This window comes from Rhinolophus sinicus, chromosome 14, assembly GCF_057876585.1.
Source record: "Rhinolophus sinicus isolate RSI-liver-muscle chromosome 14, RSI-T2T, whole genome shotgun sequence".
Classification (NCBI taxonomy): domain Eukaryota; kingdom Metazoa; phylum Chordata; class Mammalia; order Chiroptera; family Rhinolophidae; genus Rhinolophus; species Rhinolophus sinicus.
The window spans coordinates 67,620,790-67,645,803 of NC_142514.1; the positions used below are offsets into that span (position 1 = coordinate 67,620,790).

A 25,014-nucleotide genomic window follows, 5' to 3' on the forward strand; every position below is an offset into this window, starting at 1 on the left:
ATTAGACCCAGTATTATATTTATTATATTATATTATACCTGGTCTTATATAAGTAAGACCCGGTCTTATATTAAAATAAGACCGGGTCTTATATTAATTTTTGCTCCAAAAGACGCATTAGAGCTGATGGTCCAGCTAGGTCTTATTTTCGGGGAAACACGGTAGTAAGTTTCCCAAACTGCTGCATGTGATATTGGCAAATAATTTTACCCCTTTGAGAATAAAAAGGGGCCGATAATATACCTATGGTACCTGCCTCATAGAGCAAATGAGGACCTGGAGTAAGTAAATTAAAGATACTTTCTTTTCCCCCAAACTTGCTATTCATCTTTAGATTTCATATTTTTCAAATAACAATACTATTTACCAAATTATAGGACTCAGAGAAAGCTAGAACTCGTTCTGGGCTTGTCTTTGCCTCATTCCTCCAGTATATTGCTCCTCACACAACTGGAAAGCAACTTGTCCAGAGGCCATATTCTTAAGGTTCCTTCTATCAGCACCTTTCCTCCAAGCCCCTGAGCTATCTTGAGTCTTTTCCAGGATCACTGCTAATTGTCTTCCGGTAGTTTAGTTTGTAGTCTTTCCTGTCTTCAACCCCCAAATTCGTTGTGCACTCCACAGGGCACAGGGAAGTAATCTTTCTGAGAGGCAAATCTCATACCATCACTACACAGTTTAATAACAACCCTTTAATGACTTGATTAGCCCCAGGGTCAAGTCCAAACTCCTCGGTGAGCCATATAATACAGTCTTCCTTTGTTGGCTTTCACAACTCCCAGCTTTACCTCTTCCCAGCCTGTCATTGCTTAATGACCAGTGCATGCACCATTGACACAGCAAACACAATCGCACCTTCGTAGACCAGCTGTCCTCAACTATTTACAGTACAGGGAGGAGGATGGCTCAGCTCCCTGGCTTTGTTTCTTCCCTCTATCTAGGGGGCTCGTAGCCCCTTGTCAAACGCCTGGCAAGATTTCAAGAATCATTTCAAGCATACCTACTCTAAAGACCATTCAAGACACTTTCCGTCTGCCTACCACCCCCAGAAGCTCATTCCCCTGTGCTGCCTCGGAGCCTATACTCCTGTGATTGTATCTAAGCCAGAGAACAGCTCTGCCCCCTCTTACGTTCTCCTGGGGATAAAGATTATTTTGTTCATCTCCAGGGCCTCCTAGACCAGTTATCATGTTTGACATTTAAATGGAAATCGGGGAAAGAATTTAGGGAATAAAATTCAGCATGCTTATTACCTAGTCCAGGGCTTTGTTTCAATAACATGTTTTTGACTGGTACTTGACTAAAGTTTGAAAGCTCTGCTTGAAGGTTAGAAATAGAAAGGCATATTATATATTTTTATACATACATATATATGCTATTAATAAATGCTATTAGTAAATTACATATATGTCTTATTAATAAATAATCAGTTGAATGGCCATAATATTTTGTCAATGAGTGTTTATTGAACGTATTCTGTATTCAGAGTACTGGATTTGACAGTTTGCAGGAGATGCGTGAGACCGCTTTTGCCCTTTTCTGGAACAATCTTGGCTTTGTGTTTCTACTAGAAGTCACAATTCTAGATGATCAGTACAAGCGCTTGGCTCTCAGACAGCTTAGAACAGTGTCTCCGAGTGTTTTTCTCCCTGAAAGGATTGTGAAAAACTATGTGCTCTCCTCATACATGTTAGAAGTTAATATCTGACATTTTTCATCATGATTTTAAATAGTTGTAAAAGATGACATTTCTAGTATGATAAGTATTGATATTTTAGAAAAAAAACAAACTTGTTAATGTACCCGATAGAAGTTAAATGAATACCAAAATGATTTCATATCTACCATATCATCCATTTAAAAAACACAGAAACAAGCTCTTCTAGAAAATCATGAATTTTATAGTTGTTTCCTTCATGGGACTCATTTCATTCCTCTTCTATAAAACTTCATCCCAATGTAACTTATATTTGAAAAACTTTCATTGATTATCTTATCATACTCTTGTGACACACAAACCTAAACATACACTATATCTTTATTTTTTAAGTCCCTGTGACAATAAACTTCTGTTAAATAAAATTTCTTTTAGATTGAGTTCTGATTTTTTTTTAGTATACAATTTGACCAGAACAACAAGTATATTAGAATTTTGATGAATCGTTATTAGTCATAGGTAAAATTTTTTTGGAAAATTATCTCTCAGTGAGATGCATGGGGCTTAAAAATTATTTATACATAGTAAATATTACTTATTGCTAGAATAAGCTAGGTTTCATATTAAATCAAGTGCTTTTCAAATGCAAGTGCTTAATACATCTTGCCACATAAATAAGTATATGGGAACAAAGGCAGTATAATTCCACCAGGAATTTTTTAAACTCCTGAGTTATATGCCAGAAGTTATCTAGTGATTGATCATAAAAGTGATTTTCAGTTTTTTGTTGTCTAATAACTTGATTAGATCTTCTTCTAGTGTTGCTCAAAGCAAAGAAATGGAAACTTTCCGCTGACTTCCAAAAGGATTTGTTTCTCCGTCATGAAAGTCATTCACTTTTTTAACATCTGTAACCCTACAGGTATTTCAAAATATCCCTTTGGTTGGGGCCGTGGAGATTTTTACTCCCCAAGGCAATGCATTATAGGCAGATTCCTGACAGGTGAGATGGTTGCCTTTCGTTTAGAATGTGGGAAAAAGGTGGATGTGAAAACATTAATAGATGGAGAAGAAAAGAGATGGCTAGAAAGAACCAACAGGACATCGGCTGTTTTGAAGCAGATACTTTTGGACAAGGGTTAATTGATGATCTGGAAATAAATTCTTCAAGAGAGTAAATTATCTCCCTTCCCTCCCCAAAAACGTGGGGGACTCGCAAACCCCATAGCCCTGTTTGAAGATGAATTGGTTTGGGTGCTACAGAAAATTTTTCAACCAAATTAACTATCAACTCTAAGGGAAAAAGCCACCCTACTAGGCCCTAAAGATTTCTTCTTGATGGGCAGTGACATATAACAGAGAAAGAAAGAGCATGGTGAGTGCATATCATAGATAGATAGATAGATAGATAGATAGATAGATAGATAGATAGATAGATAGATAGATAGATAGATAGATGGAGATAGATAGATAGATAGATAGATAGATAGATTTAGCTATATCTGACAAGCTAATTTGCTACCAAAGTGATTTAATCACCATCATCCATTTTAAGAATACACAAACTCTCCTAGAACAATTAGAAATTGTATATAATTATTTTAGTACCCGTTTTTAGACTAGATCCAAAAAAAAAGAAAGGTGAAAATCACCAGATGCTTGACTGATAGTCGGCTGAGTCAGTGGGTGACTGGTTTTTAAGAACAAGTCTCAATCCCATTGGGAAAAAAAAAATTCTTCAGCATGTTATCAAGTATGCTGAATTCTTCCCAGAAGGAGGTTGTGATTGCAGCATGCAGAAAGATTTGGTCCCAGGCTAGATTTGGGACATTTTTTCTTTAAGGAGGAAGGCGATCTGAAGGGAGAGGAGTTAAGCATAGCCGCATCCTATTGAGTAAGAAGCCTTTTCTGGGGCTCCCTTGGTTCCTGGGTGCTCTGGCCTGTGTGAAGACACTGTTCTCCTGCCTGCTCCCAACAGCATATAGCAAATCTGCCCTGAAGTACTTTTCAGGAACCTCCACATTACTGACCATATTACATGTTTGTACATCACTTCTAACATACTAAAGTATTTACATTCACACTTATTCTCCTGCTGACCTGCATTATCTACTGCAGGGGCAAGTATTGTCTTCATGATACAAATGTAGAAACTGTAATGGGATATGTGACTTGTGTAGGCAAACCCCACAGGTTAGTGGCACATCGCACATGACGAAGCAACTTTTTCTACAATATATTACCTGGCTCCCGTTCCCAGGTGTGTTATTTTATAAAAAGCTCTTAGGATCGGAAAGCTTGACTTGAAGTGATCCCATGAAAAAGACTAAGACTATGTGAGATAGATGCTTGGAAAAAACTTAGTAGAGTACATAGCTCTTGGCAGGACCCCAGACTTTTTAAAAAGAAAAATAATGCGTTTGCGTTTTTGTACTGCTGTGCTTCATTTTATGAATTTAAAAAAATTCATTCAACAGATTTTTTTTGAGCACTTAATATTTGGCTGGCATCATGCCAAGCACTAGGAATACACCCAACAATGAAACAAACAAACAAAAAACACTTTTTGCGTGGAGCATGCGTCCTAGAAGAGGGAAGTTAGACAATCAGCAAATGCAAGATACAATGTCATGTGCCAAGTGCCATGGGGGAAAATAAAGCAGGGTAAAGGGCTAGAGAAGTGGTTGGTGATGGGGATTACACGGGGTGGTCAGGGACAAATTCCCTGGGTGGGGACTTTTGAGTCAACCTGAATATTATGCTCACCTGATTCTGAGTTCAAAATCATGAGTTGATTTGGGTAAGTTGATTCAAGTTGTGGTATTCTAGAGTTATTTAGAAGAGATCTTAGAGAGTATTGATTATTAACTTTTTTGTGTGATAGGTATCCTTGAGGGTCTTTGCCAGAATAATACACACATACTTATATACATAGCATTTTAACATGCCTTGAAATCATTCTTAAATTTCCTCACGTTTATGTCCTTATTCTATTTTAGTTCTTTATTTTTACTGATAAGACAGTCAGGTTGAGAAAGACAAAGTAGAAATTGTCCACAGTGTCACCCTAGTTTGTGGCTGAGTCAAGGACCTAAAATTCCCATAAAGTTGTCTGCTGCTTTTTCTAAAATCTAAGTAGCTAGAATGTTAAATTTTCTAAAACAATTGTCTATAAAGCATATCCTGCCTTTTTTTTTTTTTGTATATGCACCATTTTTATTTGCATAGAGTAAAACTTCCCCAAGTAGCTTAAATGGCTAGTGTGGTTCCTTTTCCTATTTCCTGACCAGTAACAACATAAATAATATCCCAAATATTCCAGTGCCCTAGAAAATTTTGAGAAAGGATGACTCAGGCTGACGGCAGGAAAGGACAAAACACAACAATAACAAAATGGAGGTATCAGAGTCAGGAGATTTCTCTTTTCTTACAGATGGAACTTTGGGCATGTGGTGGCTTTAGAGAGCAGATAGGGACCGAGAGTGCTTTTGAAAGTCTCTGAATGTACAGACAACAAAGGGGCTGGTGATGGGAAAGACCTTGTTCCAATTTCAATGGGGCAGCGACTCCCTAGGGTGAAACAGTAGCCACCCCCACCACCCCACCCAGTGATTTCCTCTTGGGACATTTGATACTAAAACTTGGAAGATAAACTTGTCACTTTCAGGAAAATATTCATTGTATCAACTTATCTTCCCAGCCACACTTCCTTTATAGATGTCTCAACTTTTAGTACTACAAAATAACCAAACATTTTGAGTAATAATAATCCACACTGTGGAATGAGTACTTGATTTCCAAAATTGGATATTGTGTAAAGGTTTCAATTTGCGTACAAGATTTTCTAATAAAATACATCTGGCTTTGATCCGCTAAAGTTCGGCAAGTTCATCTCCTATAAACATTAATATTTATTGAATTTTTAAGCTGCTTTCTATTGTTGCTCTCTTAAAGACAACTTTTTTTCCCATTAGAATTGACCCTTAATATTGTGACACCTCCGATAGAAGAAATTCTAGCCTTTTCTCAGTGAAAGGCCCTTTCCTCCATATTCCCTACCCCCATTTTGGGGTATTTCCAACCTACTTTTCCATCTGTGTGCCTTGTTACTATGGTGATGAGCACCAGAGAAATAGAGAACAAAGCAGATATAATAAGCATCTCCTACATGGTTTACAATGCTAAAAAGGGATCTTGGTTCTCCAGGCATGGCTTGTTCTTTATCAGTGGCAGAACGGGACCGGCCCATTTGGGAGGGGGAACTGGGGTTACAGGCTGATTCAGGCCCTACAATTCCCATTGTTCTGCACTTCACCTGACTTTTCTCTAGCCAGAGTCATGAAGATGAAGGAAGAGTAATGGGAGCCTGTGGTACAGAAAGTGCCAAAGCAAGAGCCAGCCCACTGCAAAGACTAATCTACTGAAGCATATTACATGGGAGGGAATCTTGGGCTGGTTTTTAAAATTACCCGTCATTAATCCTATTGCTTGATTTTGCATGGTTTAACTTTCAATAGAGAAGATTTTTTAAAAATTGAATCTATCTTGATTGATAATAGCTTGCAGTATTTTCTTCTGTGAATTATTTTAAATAATTGGTTAAACTACTAGCACACGCTTATTTTATGCTTGTTTTAGAATTACAATTAAATTTTTTCTAGATATTGTAGAAATTAGTGTTTTCCATAGATTCCCACAGGTAGTTTTTAACCTTCTCACATGTATGTTCATTGTTTCGTATATTGCATCTTCTTGTATCATGTTCTTAGACAACCCTAGTGAAATACCTAAATATTAAATAAAATATTCTAGTTAATCAATTCCATCTTTTGGACACTTATTTTTAAATTTGTTAATTATATTTTAAGTTTGTATTGTTTATATTTTTATGTTTAAGGGAAGATACAGGGTAAAATAATTTAGCACAATGTTTTAGAATATAAAGTCATGGGACTTGAATCAAATTTTTGGAGCTAAAGAAGCTGAATGTGCCTGTTGTACTGTGGCATAAGGGCCTGAAGTTCCTTCTAGCTCTAAATTCTTTGGCCATGTAGCGCCTTTCTTTTTGCCCGATGACCCATATTTTGCCAATTTCGATATCTGTTACAGTGGCTCTTACACTGATTTGAAAATATGCTTGGAATCAACCTCACACTTTGAGTTTTTAAAAATACCTATATAGTGTAGCCCTCTCCACCAAAGTCAACTTTTCCCCCTCTGTAGCGTGGATAAAAGAATGAGAGTACTGGGGCGGGAATTGGAATGCTCTGAGCTGGCTCTGGCTCAGCTGCTGCCTGGGCTGGGTTTGGAGATGCATTTTGAACCTTATAAATAGAATAGAGCTTCATCAGGAGGAGCCTAGGAGCCACAAGGAAGGTTTTGAAGCAGAAGGAGACAACAGATTTTTGGAGGGAAGTTATGCTGGCGTCTGTATGGAGGATGTGTGGGAGATGAGAGAAAGCATATTGGGAGACCAAGTAGGGCAGTGAGGATGGAACAGAGGAGACTAAGATGAAAGAAATTTGAGAAAGAGGCATTAGAATAAATATTCCTATTAACTCTCATCACAAGGATCCCATGGTAAGTATTTAAGTCAAACTATGCTTACTCCATAACATCAAACTTTTTAGTTTTTCATAGAAGGAATGGATTTAAGTTCCTCCTGATTATTCATTGGATCCCCCAAATCCTCAAATTTCAGATTACCAGTGAACATACATTATATTAGCACAACTTCGAGAATTATAGTTTCTACCGTAGACTGAATGTTTGTGTGTCCCCATCACCAAATTTACGTGTTGAAACCTACTCCCCAAAGTGATGGTATTGAGAGGTGGGACCTTTGGGAAGTGATTAGGTCATGAGGGTAGAGCCTTTATAAGCTAGAATCCAAAGAGCTCCCTTGCCCCACCAACCACGTGAGAACACAGCAAAAACACCTTCGTCTACGAACCAGGAAGCGAGCTTTTACTGGACAGTGAATCTTCTGGCACCTTACACGTCTCAGCCTCTAGAACTGTGAGAAAAAAATGTTTGTTGATTAAGCCACCCTGTCAACGGTAGTTTATTATAGCAGCCAGAACGTTCAAGACAGCTTCTAAACATGAATGACTTCTGAGTGGAAATGAGAAAAGACATGGGGGAAGTCGTTTTTGTTCTGTGAGAAGAATAATGACTCTCTTTGCACAGGAGAGAGGGGTCTGCTGAAACCATTCAGGACAGCTGCTTGTCTTCCAGAAGGCTTGAAAACCCTGGACACATTGGGTAGGTTTTGTGGGGAGAACAGAGCTTACATTTGTGAGGAATTTAGTCCTTCCTGGGTGATTGTTCTCTGATACCTCCTGGGCGGAGGGAGTTTCCATTGCATTTGATGTTATCATCAATGTGAAGATAGAAAGTAGGCCAGGTAGAATTATTTCTATTTTTACAATTAAGAAGCTGGCATTCTGAGAGACTGTGTAGCTTGGCTAAAGTGCAGGCAGATGGTAGGCAGGATAGGAATGCAGTCTCCTGGGTCGTTTGGCTGACTTCTACTACTCTACTCATTACTGAATGAATGAGTGAATGAATGATTGCATGCTTACCCTGTTGTTCATTCCATTGAGCTCAGCTACTTTTTATTCTCCTCAAAGATTTCTTTGAAGATTATTCACTTTCACACTAGTTTTACTATTATGAGTTTACTAGCTGTGAAGGCTTAGGTAAATCACATAACTGTCTCAGTTGCCTCATCTGTAAGGTGGACATAACCTCATGGAATTATGGGAACATTAAGTAGTTAACTGATTTAAAGGGATTAGGAGGTTTAACACACGGTTTTCTTGTGATGAACATCAGCTTCCATAACTTAATGATTATGAGTGTATTCGACTACGTCAACCTCATATCAGCTACTTACTAGGGCCAATGTGTGCTCACACTGGACTTTTTGTTTTATCCACCTACAAGAAACAGGGCCAGCTCCACCTGATTTGCCTTCTGATGATTTATAATTTGTTGTTTTAGTTAGCTAGCTTAAATGAACTTTTTCTTGGTTAGCTCTTTAGAGTCAAATTACTTAATGCTGAAAAATTAGGCTTCTATAGTTATTGATTGAAAAGGAACGCTACAGACAAATTAGAAAAAATTATAGCAGTCCCAGAACCAGATCAGAAAAGCCTCTAACTTTTTGTTGTAGCCTGAAATTTGTTCATTCTTCATGTCCTCTGAAATTCAACCTTGAATTATTCATCAAATGGACAAGTAAAAAAAATTAGTGGCCCTTCACATTTCTAATGCTTATTTGAGATATATAGACTTTAACCTTGGAAAGTCTTTCATGATAATTATCAGCATGGGTAACAGTACTCCAAGTAATATAAGTCAAGATGGTATAAAATCCTCATTTTTACTTGTTAGAAGTCTTAGAACTCCTTTGTTTCTTTTCCCTTGTGCATGAAAGTAACTGAATCAGTGACTGGTAGTTTCCTTATCTTAAAGTGATCTATATAAGAGAAAGTTTATTCTAGTAATATCTCATTTTTGAAAAACCATAAATTTTTAAAATCTCTGTATATGTGTGTTTATGAAGAATAAGATGTAAGGATAGAGTTGCCTCGTGTGTGCAGTAGGGGTTGATGAGAGGAAAAGGGGAATAAAGGAAGGAAACCATTGTTCTGTAGTTTACCCTTTGATTTTTGTGTTTCTACTCTGTAGTGAAGTCCTCAGAGATGTCACATATGATGAAATCTGGAAAAAAAAATTATTTCTAAACAAAATGTTTCCTTTCCTAATGAGATTCCGCTTTCATGCCTTGCTGTCAGTGTTCTGGGAATTTTGAAATGTTCTCTGTGCATTTCTGTGATTTTGACCTAATAATCTTATTTGGATTTACCAGGCATAGCAGCTGTTGTTTTTACCAACTATTGCTAAATTGTATTAATGTCTAAAGTTGAAAAACCCTTTTTTCTTTGTTGGCCTAGATTATTCAGTTTTATAATATTTAAGCCTTTTCCCCAACCTTTGTAATTTTCATTTACTTGCAAGAAACATATAATAATATTCCAGTGGATGGTTTAGATGGGCTGAACCAGTCTCTCACAGGACACGAATACAGCTTGCAGTGGGGTTTGTAGAACAGTATTTTCTTGAGAAAGCCATCTATCCCTTTTCTGCTGGAAGAAGAGAGCTCAATTCCACTATAATTAGTGTTCAGTGTAATATGATGAATGTTTGCAGTTTGGTATTAATGATGGTTCTTTCTCAAATGCAAAGTTCAGAAGCCAAAGGCTTTGAAAATGTCCTGGAAGAGCATAAACTCAGAATTATAGCTATTTTATTGTATAATTTTACAGTGTTATTTAAAGGAGGGAATCAGATGTTGATTTTTGTCTTTTCATTTAATTATTTAATGTAACAGGAACCTTTCTTAAAGAGCTGACAGTTTGTCTTGCTTTCTTTGAAATCTCTTTTTAGGGGCCCTTCAATTTGTCTGTTTTCATTATAAGGCAGTGGTTTTTGAGGTCTCAGAAAGAATCTAGGTATGCTCTTACATTCCTCTCAGGGTTAATTTTGTTGGTTCTGAATCCCACTTGGTCTCTATACTGTCTATCACATTCCCATTTTCCCTGTTGAGAACTTTTATTTATTCCCATATACTCAGTATCCAAAACAATAGTTTTTCTTGTTGTCAAGTCATATAGTGAATCATTTCTGCATTTACAGGTAATGATGTGTATTAACAATACACTCTATCAATTGCAAAGCCATCTTTTCATATATAATCGCATTTAATTTCGACAGCCTAGTGAGGGAAAGAGAGAGGATGTCTGTAGTTAATAGTTATTTTATGGGTGAACTCCAAGAAGTCAGTCAGTATACCCAAAATAACACAAACAGAAGGGTCAGGTCAAGGACCCACGCCTTTGAACAACATGTCCAATGTTCTTTCTGCCCCATCATTCTGTGTCAGCATACCCTGTTGTGTGCCGTGAGACATTTCCCATATAAGGAATTTGATCAATATGATGTATGAAATTGTTGTACCAAATTTTAATTAACTTTATAAAACCAAGTTGTTATTCTTTAGTTCTTTCCCTACTAAGCATTTTATTGTTGCACTATACGTATAATGAGAGAGGATTTCTGCTTTCCAGGAAATGACATTATGAGTATACAGTTTAAGGGTAAGGAACAGCAGGATAGCAATAAGAGATGTGCAGGGAGACGTGACTAAGTGACAAGTTCACTGGAAACAATGGAGGAAGTGAGACCCGAGCTGAGCCTTGCAGGATGAGACAGAATTTGGAAATACGAAGGGGGTAGAAGGGAAATGTCTACAGAGGTGTGCAGAAAAGAAAGTATATAGTGCTGAAATGATTGTGGGTGAAATGGTACGTCCAGGATTTGCTTCAGAACAATTCTGGACATGGGTATGATTTGAGTTGATAAATGTTGAAGCTGGGTTAAGGGTACATGAGGCTTCCTTGGACTATTATGTAAGCCTTTGTATGTGTTAGGAATTTTTCATAATGTTTGAAATATAAAATATGGTATGTAGTTTTTGGCTACTGTGTAGGCTGCCCCATCTGGAATAAAGGACTTGTTCAAAGGCAGTACAGAGTGGTGATAGAAAGACAGTGTGGGAACAGATTTGGTTGGTTGGAGGGATTCGTGAATGTACCCTGTGGAGTCCAGCTGCGTAGTGGTAGATACTGGCTCATTGACTGGACTTGAGTCTTACTTGACCATGAGCTCAAGGAGGAGATGCACTGCAGCCTGGCATCCTCATCAAGGATGGCAGTAACCCCATTTTGTCATTTTCTTAGGCCCTACTGCATCTGACATGCCATAACTGATTCTGGAAGGCACATTTAAAGAGAGCTTTTTACAACCAGAGTTTCAATGGCGGGACATACAGGCACAGAAAGTTATGTCACATCTGCTTAGGAATCTTCCTCATAGAACTCTCCATCCATCAACTTAGGGTTGTCTGCCTGGAAAGGACTTACTGTCCCTTCTGCCAAGTCCCTCTCTTACCCCTTTACAAACTCGTTCTCTTGGGGGCCTGAGAATGGGCAGTGAAAGCAAAACAACAACATAACTATGATTCCCCAGTAATATGAAGGTACATGTGCATGAAACATCTACCGTGTTTCCCCGAAAATAAGACCTAGCTGGTCAATCAGCTCTAATGTGTCTTTCAGAGCAAAAATTAATATAAGACAGGGTATAATATAATACCCGGTGATAATATAATATAATACCGGGTCTTATATTAATTTTTGTTCCAAAAGACGCATTAGAGCTGATTGTCTGGCTATGTCTTATTTGCGGGGAAACACGGTAATTTACTGTCCTGGAAACAGACTTTAACAGCAGACTGAGCTTGATACACAGCAGCACCAAACCATTTGGGAAGCCTGACACTCTGGTGTCGCTTTCTGAAGCAAAGTTCCGTTTTCCTTCCTGCTTAAAATGTTTCTCTACTGCTGAGAAAAAAGAGGAAATAGAGAGATGCCAGAGAAATTTGGATAGTTGGTAATATTAAGGGATTGTTAATTATTTGGATGTGAGTCAGTGGTTTGCTAGAGCTGACAAGGCCCAATTGTTATATTTTCAGGAATTTTGCAAGCCAGTTGTTAAACACAGCTATTAAAAAATTAAGTTATACAAACTCAAAATTAGAGTATTAAAATAAAATTAATGCTTAAAATGTATCACTTCCTAATTATTTTACTATAATTTGCTATTATCTATGTTCTTAAGGTTATTTATGTCTGATGTAGCTGTATAGTGGAGGGCTTACAGAATGGTGGGCTGCACGTTGCTTCTCAACTCCACATTCAGTGACGGCATGTTGGTACCTGGAAATTGGCTGTGGTGGGAATATTTATTTACATCATGGAAATGGAAATTGGCAAAGACTACATATGGGGGCCTTTTTCTTTTCCTCTCTCTCCCAGAGAACTGGTTGTTAAAATCTACCAGCACACCACTGGGTATGATTATAATATTGTGGTTATATTTTTTAAAGACTCTTTACCTTTTAGAGATACATACTGAAATAAGACAGGTAAAATATGACATCTAGAATTTGTTTCAAGTAATCCAGTGGGGATGAGTATCGTGATTGTTGTATCAGAATGATGGGCACGTGGGATTCATTATACCAGTCTATCTACTTTTGTGTATATTTAAAATTTTCCATAACAAAAAGTTAAAAACAATAATTAAGGAATATTACCAGTGAAAATAAAGCAGTTGCCTATACCCCGTAGACATAGAAATTCAGCCTGATATCTCAAACTTCTATTCCTCAACTTCAATGCTAACATTCCTTTGATAAAATATTAGTCTCTAATTTTAGAGTCCTTATTTGTCATGGGCTCACATAGCTCATTGAGTTCAAATGTCTGTTTCTCATTAAAAAAAAAAATCAAGAAATCATTGCCGTGTTTCCCCGAAAATAAGACCCAGTCAGACAATCAGCTCTAATGCATCTTTTGGAGCAAAAATTAATATAAGACCCAGTATTATATTATATTATACTATACTATACTGTACTATACTATACTATACTATACTATACTATACTATACTATACTATATTATATTATACTATACTGGGTATTATATTATATTATATGAGACCTGGTCTTATAGTAAAATAAGACCAGGTCTTATATTAATTTTTGCTCCAAAAGATGCATTAGAGTTGATTTCCCAGCTATGTCTTATTTTTGGGGAAACATGGTATGTGCAGCTTACCATACCTGTAAGGGCAAAGGAATCCAATAGAGCCTTCCCTAGGGTACTAGGGAAGACCTCTCATCACAGTGGGAGGAAAATGCATTTCTTAGATTGCAATCCTGTTTGCAGAACCAATTGTACAAATAGGGGAAAATGAATCAAGTTATAGCTCACAGAGCTACTTGGGGCTATATGACAGTCCTTTAGATCTATTTTCAGTCTAGCTGGTTTGAATCATTGCCCAAGAAAGGAGTGCTGTCAAGTAAATTGTCTTCTGTGCAGATGATGGGAACCTTTCTAAATATGGCCTCACTGATACAATTGATGTGTTTGGAATTTTTGGCCTATGAATTAAATTAGACCAATCCAGGGACTTAAAAAGCTATAGGCTAGGTTCTACACTGGATATGTTTCACAAAAAGTGCACAAGCACAATTTTTTTTTCTATCATATATCTAGACATCAAATGGAAAAGTTATGGCATAAATTGCTTAGAGAACATCTTTTTTTCTAAATTTGATTTTAATTTTTCTTAATATGAATATGTAATTATGATAATAGTTTCTCCTTTTTTTTTGATTGCATAATAATTCATGCTAACTAAATCCAGTTGACCAGGAAAAAAAAAATTATGTTGAGTAAGGAATGCAAGTGGTCACTGTAATTATTCCATCAAACAGGGTGATGAGGAAATGATTAGGTTTTATAATGGGGACAGGGAAGGACAATACGAACCTTGAGGGGAAAGTAGTCTATAATATCTGTCTTGTTATTTTAAATTTTGTGAGTCTCTGGTCCGTGTAGGTTTAACCACACACAAGAAGTGTCAAACAATGAAAACAACAGATGTCAAACTCAGGTAACCTGGGGTCAGAATACCAAACGGAAGCCTAGACTGAAACAGATGCTGAAACAGGAATTGAGATCAGGAAACCAGAAGTCAGAGTAGGGTGAGTAAGAGAAGAATCATAATTCCTCCTCATAAGACAGAGGCAGACAGAAGAGTCACCTGGAGAGCCTGGGAGGTTTTGACACTAGGCTTTAGTTTTCCCCATGTTAATTCCTTTTTATCAATAACCTCCAATGCCCTGCAGGGTCCCACCACAATATAGGTACTGAAAAAATTTATTTGGAGTATGTAAATAGAAATAATGTTTCAAGGTTAAGTTGGAATATAGAGATTGAGTCATGATTGCTAAGGAAAAACACGTGTTAAGTTCTTGAAATATAATAATCACAGGACTGTGATTTATTCACTCAAGAATTATTTATTAAACCCCTGCTATCTAGGCTAAGTGCTGGGGATACATCAGTGAGCCCTACGTTAAAAGCCCTGTGTTATTAGAGCTTACTGCCTAGTGGGCACACACAGAAAATAGACAAAATAATTGTATAGTACATTAAACAGATAAATTTGGTAGAGAAAAACAAAACAGGAAGTATTCTCCACAATTAAATTTCCCAAGGATACATTTTCCAACTCTATCAAAGCTAGCAGAGGAAAGATTGATAATTATAAAAATACAAAACATTCTGCATCTAAAATTCCTTCATGTTTCTATTAACTTTGTTAATAAACAAAATGTATTAACTATTTCTACAACCAGTGAGTTTAGAACACCAAGTTGAAGAAGCATGGGAGAGGTAGCAGTCCTTTTACACTGAAGTAAAATGAAAAATAGGCCCTTATGTAATGTATTTTGTTAGAGAGTTGGCTATTCCTGTTGAGGAAAGCAATGAGTACCCCTAACAGGGAGGCTGCAAGTTATCGAAAAACAATGTCTTTGCTTGCATATTATTGTTTAAAAAACAAAAAAAAGTATTTGTTTCCAATGCTATTTACCTCCATTTGGGCAAGACAAGTAGAAGCCATTCAGAGAGAGAGAGAGAGAGAGAGAGAGAGAGAGAGAGAGTCTGTGTGTGTGTGTGTTCTATAACATAAGACTTTTTATCTTAGTCAACTTGATTACCTTCATAAAAAATTAAATTGGTTCAACTTTAAATGTAAATTTTCTGAAATGGAGGTATTAAGTGAACTCCTTTACGTAGGAGATGGACTCAGGCTACATTTAGTTCTTTATTTTAAATAACTTATTTTTTCCAAATTACCAAGTGCAAGCTTTTGAACCCAGCATTGGCCAGGGTGAGCAGCAAAAATGAACAGTCTAACAAAACTCATTCATATGTTCTCCTCTCCCCAGGGCTCCAGTTTGTATGTCCAGCTGCCTACTAGACATCACCACCTAAATGGGCCACAGGTACTGTAAATTCAGCGTTTTAAAAATCACGCTCATCACTCTCCTCCATTGACCAATTTTCACCACTGGCCCTGTGGCCAAAACGAGGGTGGCCACTTTTCCTTGAGTCATGGCTCTCCTTGACATCCAGTGTGCCACCAGTCCTCTGATCAATAACTCAGTACCAGTACTTCTAGACTCCATGCCAATAAGCTATTTAGCAGAGTACCTGCTTAAAAGTTCTTAAAAGTGATGGCACTTAACTAATCAAACAAGTAAAATACAGTCCCTGTTTTCAGGGAATTTATAATTTACAGTAGAATAAAGGGAATGATAGTAACCCCAGCAAAACAACTAAGAGAAATGGAGTTTGCTTGTTACCTTCGAAGTAAAAGGTACATTCCTCCAAAGCAAGTCACTAAAGATTACTATTGTTTCGTTGCAGAGTAGATTTGCCAACATGAAAATGATAGCTTTCCCTGTTCTCCATTCAAGGGCGGGCTGGGTGAGTGCTTGCGTTTCTGATGAGCCAGCCCAGCTAGAAAAAGATATTTGCATAGAAGATTGGGGGAATTGCCAAACAACAAAATGAAGACGTGTGCTTTTGAAATTCCTCTTATTACTGTTTTGATTAAATTGATGTTTCTAAGGTAATGGGTTTTTAAATGAAATTGCAATAGTGCCTCAGCTAATTCCAAATGTATTCTTTCATTTTACCGGGCTTTCACAATGGGATTATATTTGGTTTCACTTCCTGGTTTGTCCACACAAGCCTATTGCTGGGAAATATTTAAATAAAGTGTTTATGAGAGAAGAACTTTTTTTTATAAGAGATGAAAGCATTTTGGATTGATTTAGATTTAGTTCGTGTGGTAATTTTTGTAGAAATAAGATTTCCGATACCCAAACTAGTAAATCTGTTGCTTAAAGAAAGCTAAAAGACCAACAAACAAACAAAACTCGTAGGCACTAAATTTAATTAAGTTACCTTGTGGTGAAATCATCTACAAAACTGTTCGAGTAGGCACCAGTTGTGAAACAAATGAAATGTTGGCCCTTAATTAGAATAATTGTAACTTGATTTTAAACAGAAGTTTGATTGCATGGTGAGTGACATAATGAATGACTAATGATTTTTCCAGAAGAAGGGCCCAGTATATTCTTAAGCTGATGGCTTTGTTTATGGTGTGTTTAACATGGCCATGAGTATATCTGGCACCCTTGTGTGTGTGTGTTTTAAATGGCAGTTCTTTTGTGTTACAGCATTGCATGAAATATTTAACTATTAATTCTAAAAGTGATATTTTACCCCAAGGCATCTAATTTCACCATTCAGGTACCAAACAGTGTAAAAAAACAAACAGCAAAAAACTAATCAAATCCATTTCTCTTTTGAAAACATCAATTAAGACTTTCCGGAAAAATCTAAATCTAATTGTTTTTGGCCAGTTGCATCATTTTACTGGCTAATTTGATAGTTTAATTTTTGTTAAGGATAACTAGTTTTCTACTTGAAAATTTCTACTTTAATTTTGAAGTTCATTTATGTTTTATTATTTTATTACACAAGGTGATCTGATATATACCCTAATAAAGAATTGGCCTTCCTACCCTCATTCTCAAATCCCCTGCAGCAAATTCTTCCTGATGCTTTCAGATTAATTTCCCTAATATATACTAATATGCCCTTAAATGTATTTTTTCCATGAATCTCCTGCTCAGATACTATCAGTGATTCTTTCCTACTTGTATGATCAAATCTAAATTCCTTTCTGCTCTCACAAAAATATTTGGCTATTAACTCTAAACATGATGTTTTTACCCCCAAACAATCATTTCTCAGGTGCCTGTTATATGCTATGTTCTGAGCTATGTCTTGAAAAGTTCTTAGCCTAACATTCTAAACTTTCTTTAATATTTGACCCTAACCTACTTCCTAATCTTATCTTCATTATTTCTGTCTCAAAAATACCACTCCATCTATATATGTCTCTTCTCTAACTCCTTAAATTCACCTTGGATTCTTCCTACCCTCTTTATTTGTTCCTCCATTCCTCCACATAAACTATAATGTGCCCTATTATTTACCCCGATCCTTTTACCTCCCGCCTACATAAATCCTATGCATCTTTCTCGGTCCATCTCATAACTCCTGTGCTGTAACTATTATTCCTTTGGTGTATATTGCCTTAAGACACAACTGTGTAATCCATTTGTTTGATCTTTTCTATATTTATGCTTTATTTCACCAAAACTTATGTTCCTTTGGAGGGTGACATCTGAGTGTGACACCTTTCTGTCTCCTTAAGCATCTGGGATGATGCTTTGCATCTAGCAGAAGCTAGAGTATACCTAGTGTTAGAGTGGATACAAGACATTCCTCTTATACATTCTCTTGGGGCCCCATCTCTGGTCATGCATGACTCAAGTTGGTGGTACCGAGGGTCCTCTTCATTTCTACCTCTATTCAACTAAGAATGACTACGTTGTTGCCTTCCTTGAATAGGTGAGAATTTCCACAACAAAAACAGATGGTGTTGCCAAATATAAATAGAAGAAATTGTTTCTTGTGAGTGGGTAAGGAAAGATACAGGGAAAAAAAACCCACAAATAACCGTAGATCCATTTGCTGTGTGCAAAGGAGAAACTCAAGTTTGACTGGAGATTATGCATGTTGTGCGGCTGAATTTGTCACTGAACCAGACAAAGCCCCACCCTGACTTAGAAATCACGTGTTAAGCTCCCAGATGGGGAATGTGGCTTTTGTCTCCTGGGAAGCCATCAGAATTAGAAAATTCCCAGGGAGAACATGGTTTCTCTTCTTTGCTAATACCACGTGAAGCTGCACAGTCCTGCGTTTTGAAGCCCAATGGGCAGAAACCCTACCTGTCACCTTTTCTGGAACGTGGGCATTCTACCTGATTCCTCTTAGTTACTTGTGGGCTGCCACGTCTGTATGCCCTGAGCTGCCCGCCTTCTATCGTTCTTAATGCCGTGGCTGAGCTAACCCTCTCTTCTGTGCTGATGGGGCTCACGTGGAGTCTTTATGTGCCAAAGAGCTTCGGGACCTTTGCGTGTCATGTAGCATTTGGCGAACTGAGGACAAAATGATGTGGCTGTTATAGGAAGTTGTTGCGGTGTTTGCTCTAAGCAAGAGAGTCTAATTTTTATTCTTTTATCTGTTCATTTGATACTTAATAGCAGCTTCTGCCTGCTAAACCCTGGGTGTACAACGAGGGGAGATAGACCATACCTCATAGAGCTTATAGCTTAGTGGAAGAGAAATAAACCTTTCATCGAACAGTTGTATGAAGGTGTGTGATAAGTACTATGAAAGCAAAGGATAGGAAACTAAAAGAGCATGCTGTGAAGGCCTGGTTGGAGTGGTCAGGGAAGGCATACCTTAGGAAGTAACTTCTGTAAGTCATGGACTCAGGAGGACAATGGCTTAAATGTTTGTCCTGTTTGGACCTTGAAGGTGAGCTTGACTTTCTAAGTGGATTGCTTAGCACTGTTTCCAATTGCAACTACTCTGTGTAAGAATCAGCCCTCCTGCAAGATGGTGCCTACGCAGTGATGTGCTATGAGTGGTATAATATGTACCAGTGTGTTTGGTCTTTGCCCCCTGGTTCTTCGCATAGAGCTCCTAAAACCCTCGGAATTTCCTGGTTGGAGCACCTTTTGTTACTCATAATGAGCCCCCTTTCAACTATACTAATGAGGTGATTCTTGGGGGCCCCTAGATAGCTTCAGGATGGGGGCAGGTCTCCAGAGGAACCAACATGTGAGGAGAAGGTTGCACCTTTCAGTCTATCCCTGACCTCTGGAAGGGGAAGAGGGGCTGGAGATTCTTCAGTCATTAATGACCAGCAATTTAATCAACCATGCCTATATAATGATACTTCCAGGCCCCCACCCCTCCCCAAAAGGCCAGGGGAGGCATTGTTCACACTGCTGAACAGACTGGGGTGCTGGGAGGGTGGAGTGCTCGGAGAGCGCCTGGAAGCTCTGCTCCTGCCCCTCCACAAAGTACCTCACCCTACACACCTCTTCCATTTGGCTGTTCCTGAGTTGTATCCTTTACAGTAAACCAGTAATACTATTATAGGGAAAGTGTTTTCCTGCGTCTGTGATTTGTTCTATGTTCTAGTGAATTATTAAACTTAAGTAGGGGGTTGTGGGAACCCCTGAATTTGTCATCAAGTCAGACAGAAGGGTGGGTAGTCTGGGTCCCTGGACTTGGGACTGGTATCTGAAGTGGGGACAGTCTTGTGGGATGACACTAACTCTCCATGGAGTTAGTGTCAGAAGGATTGTATTGCAAGGCACCCAGTTAATGTCAGAGAAAATCTGTCAGGAAAAAAAGACATCTCAGTATGTTTACCTGAAATGTAAACCACACATTGTTCTGCTTCAGCAGAGGAGCAGGTGGAAACCAGTGATTCTGGCCAGTCGCCATTCACCAAGTTGCAAATATGAAGCACTGATTTAACTCCAAGGTGAAAGTGGGCTTGTTACCTGAAGTAATAGGCGATGTAAGAGCCTGTCCTTTCAAAACTGACCTGTTTCTCTTTTAACGTTCTTGCCCAATGCCTCATTTCCCACACCTTCTTTCAGGGAAAATTGGAGCCTGAGACGATAAGCTGTATTGGCCTTATCTGGGATGGGCAGATAGGCACGCTGTGCTTCACTGGTACTGGGAGCCAAAGGTTGTGGGTGTTGTTTATTCTCTCTCTCTCTCTCTCTCTCTCTCTCTCTCTCTCTCTCTCCCTCCCTACCCCCACTCTCTTCCCCTCTCTCTCCCTCTCTTTCTTCCTTTTCCTCAATTGATAGACTAAATGGTCCATTATCACTCCGTATTGCAAGGTTGATTTGGAGAAGAAATTTCGACTCAGATTATCTTCTCACAGTGCAATTCTGTGTTTGAGCTACATAGTTCCACCCGGACCCCTGAGCCTTTTTACAAAGTTCCTTTTGACGTAAGTAGGACTTAAGTGTTAGGAAGTGGGGGTGACTGTAACACTTGCTGTTTTGTTTCCTTGGAACCAAAGTGGAGAGAATAAAGCTCACTTCGTGGGTGGTTTTGTTTCAATTTAAATAATGTTCCAGAGCCATCCTTTTTTTAAAATTGCTTTGCCAGCAAAAGAATGAATTGCCTTTCTTCATGAGTTCCCCTTTACATTCGTGCGCCACTTGAATCGTTCCAAAGTACTTCCACAATATTTATTTTACCACTAATATCCACTCTTCAGGCTAGTATGTTGTCCGTATTGTAAAGCTGAGGACAGGGAGGCTTGGACGGGCTGAGTGATTTGCCTAAGCCCGTGCAGAGGGTGGCGAAGGCAGGCCTAGGACTCCTGGCAGTGCACACTTTTCACACTGCAACTGTGGAAAACCAGCCCCTCTCTCTCAGTCTCATGGTGGTGTGAGTGGAGAAGCTGAGGCTTCGCTCAATCAGCAACAAGGCCCCTACGGTGGGAAGGAACAAAAGGTATAAAAAGAAAGTAAAATTGGGCCGTTCGCACTTGCCTAAAGCAGCTTCAGAACCTTTACAGGGAAACATGTCAGCGGGAGGAGCAATCACTCTATATTCTCAGAACTGACTGCCGCAGAAGTGACTGCCACTGACCAGGAGGCAGACGAGAACTTCTGTAAAGATGTCCAGTGTCTGGGGGCATAGACCCCAGTAACATGTACATAGAAACAGCTTGAGGCTTTAAAAATCCCTTCCCATCACATCTGTAGTTGAAACTATATCAGAAATGTAACACAGGCAGTGTGAGCTGAGTTTAGAGATGGCCACACGTACGTGGGAGGTTGAGTGTGTCGTGTCCCCAGTGAGCCACATGGTGAAACCTCTTTTCTTCCTATCCCAGCTATTTTCAGGTGAGTGATGGTCACTGTTATCACAGAATATGTGATCTCGTCTGCCAGCCTTTTGGGGTCAAACACTAGCATTTCTGGAAAGGAAATAGTAGAGCCAATAAAACAGCAAGAGAAGTTGGATAGTACTTGTTTCCATCAAGTTCCATTGCCAGGCCTTGCCAACCCTCCCTGAGACATTATTTTGTCTACATAACAACAAAAGCAAATCAGGAAGTGATATGTTTTAGAAAGAGCTCTCTGGCTACAAAATGGAAATGGGACTAAGGGGGAGAAGAGAGGAGAGTATTTGAGTTGTCCTTCCCAAAGATGGAGTTGGCTCCACCCTAGGCAGTGGTATCGGGGATCCAGAAGGAACTAGTTTAAGTAACAAACCAACAGAACTGAGAGAATAGAGGAAAAGAAGGCTTGTGGGTTAGGTACCTGAGCTCTTGGTATTGCTAACACCATCAGCATCATTCAGCTATTAGTCTTGATGTTGCTATCAATATTCAGCGACCCAAAAGGAGCACGTTTGGTGCAGGTGTGAGCAGAAACAGCAGATGCAATGGACGTATTGAGTTTGAGTTGCTTCTGCACATCTCAGTGGATAACCAGAAAGATGTTGGGGAGATGATTCTGAGGCTTGGGCTTTAGGAACTTGGCTCACTATGTAGTTTGGGAATCATCTACACAGAAGTAGTGGATGCTCCTTAAGAGTAGAGGATATCACCCAGGAGAGCATAGGCATGAGCAGAGAAGCTGCTGGCCAAGCACTGAATCCTGGTGAACCCCAATGCTTGAGGGATGAGTTTGTTAGGACCTTCCCATGGTTCCCAGTGAGCTTTTTAGCTTCTATTAAAATCAGTGCTTTCATTTTATGCTTGACCTGTTGACCTTCTTTTCTTGCTATGACCCACTTTTACTCTCTTTTCAACACGACCAATTTATTAGTTGCCAATTGTAGACCTTTCAGTGCTTTCTAAGAATATATACATCATTCTTCTTGGAGTTAATGCTTTTCCTGGTGCTGTCACTTTTTTCCTTTAAAGCCCTGTCCAGTTCTCACCACTCCAGAGGAGTCTTTTCAGATTGTGTAGCCTTCAACTCCAGCTGCAATTAATCAACTCCTAGGCTAGTAGAATGCAAGACATGGAGGGTCGATCAATCATTTGGCTGTCTTTCTAACATTATAAGTGAGGAAAGTCAAGTCAAATGAGGGGAGATAACTTGCCCAACATTATACTGTCAGCTGTAAAGTAGGGAGTAAAAATTGGGTCTCCTGACGCCTAGTCAGTGGTTGACCAACTTAATAGATTGACTTCTTAGTAAAAGATTAACAATTGGATCAAATATTTCAAATCCATCTAAATGTATTCATGATTTTTGTAAATATGTAGGTGCTTCCATGGTTATTTTCAGGGGAAAAAATCTTGTGTGTGCTTAACTAGATGGTCGCTAGAAGATTTTTGAATGTGTTAACTTCATATATAGTTATTTATCTAGTGTAAAAAAAGATTTATACTTTTTCTGGACAAACTAGTAGGTTCATATATCCCACACCCAAACCATTCTCACTCAAGGTAACAAACAAAATTGATAATTAAATATTTAGTATATATTATAATAACCCATGAATTGTGGACAAAGCAAATTTGACACAGGAAAATTATATTTTTGTGTATTGGCATGTTTTCTAGTACATTGGGGCTCACTGTATATTTAATTTGTATAATCCATTTATGTTCATTTTAAAGCAGTGAGAACAGTTTTCCAGTTTTACATGATTATAGATTTTTTGTGGTAAAATATATGTAACATAAAATTTGCCATTTTAACCATTTTGAAGTGTACAGTTCTGTGGCATTGAGTACATTTGCATTGTTATACAACTATATAGTTGTATATGTATTTATATATTTAAATATATAAATTTATATACTTACACAATGGCCTCTGTTTGAGTGACATTGGCTGTAAATGTCTTGTCTGCAGCATGCATTTTGATTGGGAGACAGGCACTGCATCAAAAAGCGGAGGTTACTTTACACAAGTCAACATTTAAAAAAAAGTTACATCACTTTGTCCTATGGGCACATATATTAAATAATTGAGGTAAGTTATGTTTACATTTCATAACACTGAAGTAGTAACTAGAGTCATGTGACATTTTGCAAAATCTGCCATGGATATCACTAACTTAGGGGGAAAACCAAATCCTTTAACATCTAATCTAGTTTCTCTTTACAGGATAATACTTTTAAGCCAAACTTTAAAGGATTAATTTTAGATAAAGGTACTTGTTAATAAATTACCATTTTTGAGCACTTGCTTTGTACCTGTTTCTGTGCTAAGCATTTGATTTATAGTTACCTCATTTAATTTTTTTTTACCACATTTAATTCTTAAAACAACTCCATTAATATGTATTTTGCAGATAGAAAATTGATACTTAGCTTATCTAAGATCAAGCAGGTGGCACATGACAAAGTCAGAACTCGATCTTAAACATTCTGCTATAACTCTTCCCGGTCTTTCAAATATTCATAAGAATTTGAGGATAATAACTAGGCCTAACAAAGTAACTAACACATTGAGGACATTTGATACTCTTTTTGTTAAGTCATTCAGAAAGAAGTTCACATTTAGGTGATATGGTATTAATTTATCTTAACCACATTTTAATAGGAAGACAGGAAGAAAAGCCATGTAAAACATCATTTAAGCATAGATTAAACTTCAGTTATCCTTCTTGTCACTAAATTGGTAGGTAGATGTTTCTCTGTAAGAGGTTGTGCCGGCCGAATGCACCCTTGCTATGGCTATCATGTTGATCGTAATTACTTAACAGAGACAGGCAGAATGAAGAAGGGAGTGCTTGGTTCTGTTTCACTAGATAGAATACTGAGTAATGAGCTAGAAGAACTATATACATCTGATATTTTTAGATTGTATCTTTTAGTTTCTCTAAAAGATAGTAGATTTGTTTTTTTAAAGAGGGGTGTTATTCTATATAAAACTCCATTTTATATAGCTCATTGGAGAGGCAGTATAGCAGATGGCTCTTAGTTAGAGCTGCTGTGAATTCTGGGTTTGCTTTGTGAGCTTGAGCAAGTGTCTCAGTTTCTCTGATCCTTGGTTTTCTCACCTTTAGAGTTGAGATGCTAATACCTACCATGTTTCCTCGAAAATAAGGCCTACCCGGACAACCAGCTCTAATGCATCTTTTGGAGCAAAAATTAATATAAGACCCAGTCTTATATTATATGATAAAGACCCGGTCTTATAGTAAAATAAGATCTTATAGTAAAATAAGACCGGGTCTTATATTAATTTTTGCTCCAAAAGATGCATTGGAGCTGATTGTCTGACTAAGTCTTATTTTCAGGGAAACATGGTACCTCACAAAGTGCCCAGTAAATGGTGGCCTTCCTTTTTTCATCTCCCACCACCTTTTTGCATTCAACAGATAATTACTGAGAATCTCTTGTGTGTTAGGTCTGGTCCTGTACACTGGACTCTCCTAAG

The 25,014-nt window shown here is 38.1% G+C and overlaps 1 protein-coding gene across 11 annotated transcripts in view; it reads left to right on the top strand.

Annotated features, from left to right (window-relative positions):
• LRRC8B (leucine rich repeat containing 8 VRAC subunit B) overlaps positions 1-25,014 on the top strand; it is a 61,535-nt gene that overhangs the window by 7,070 nt on the left and 29,451 nt on the right. For 5 of the 11 annotated variants that reach the window (XM_019753330.3, XM_019753340.3, XM_019753356.3 and 2 more), the window contains exons 2-3: positions 7,847-7,921; positions 15,589-15,645. The exons of 3 other annotated variants lie outside the window; for them this stretch is intronic. The gene's annotated coding sequence lies outside the window, so the exon portion shown is untranslated. The remainder of the gene's footprint in view (positions 1-7,846; positions 7,922-15,588; positions 15,646-25,014) is intronic. 3 more of the 11 variants (XM_019753349.3, XM_074335108.2, XM_088791310.1) reach the window with 1 other exon arrangement.